This window comes from Triticum dicoccoides, chromosome 1B, assembly GCF_002162155.2.
Source record: "Triticum dicoccoides isolate Atlit2015 ecotype Zavitan chromosome 1B, WEW_v2.0, whole genome shotgun sequence".
Lineage (NCBI taxonomy): Eukaryota > Viridiplantae > Streptophyta > Magnoliopsida > Poales > Poaceae > Triticum > Triticum dicoccoides.
In genome coordinates this window covers 395,188,660-395,189,159 of record NC_041381.1, presented here as the reverse complement: position 1 = coordinate 395,189,159, position 500 = coordinate 395,188,660, and the positions used below count along the sequence as shown (strand labels likewise).

Sequence of the window (500 nt, the reverse complement as noted above, 5' to 3'; positions counted from 1 at the left end):
GACTTAGATGAGAACTTTTTTAGCTTTTGGCCCCCCAAGCACTCACATTTTACCTTTCGCCCCCCAAGCACTCACATTTTACCACTCACATTATATCTAAAAACACTGTCCATCGTCTTCCTCCTCACGACCTAGATCTGAACCTCACCCACCACCGCCGGCCAAACCGCCTGCTTCCACTGCCCACGGCCGGCAGCGCTCCTGCAACCGCCTCGCCTCCTGCACTCCCCTCAAACCGCCACCCACCGCCGTGCTGCCACCGCCCTCGGCCGGCAGCGCTCCCACAACCGCCTCACCGCCCGCAGTCCCCTCAATCGCCACCCACCGTCGTGCTGCCGCCACCCCCGGCCATCCCTCTAACCCCCATGATGACCGGTTTTTTCCCGCAAACTTGCCCCCCCCCACCCCTAAGAATAGATAATGGGGTAGCCTTCTCCGGCAAGCCAATTCCCTCCGTTGTTCCTTTCTTGACATTAAAATCGCTGGCCCAAATTCCAAAT

The 500-nt window shown here is 58.6% G+C and overlaps 1 pseudogene; it reads right to left on the bottom strand.

Annotated features, from left to right (window-relative positions):
* The window catches only part of LOC119305642, a 7,858-nt pseudogene that overhangs the window by 6,598 nt on the left and 760 nt on the right, over nt 1–500 (bottom strand).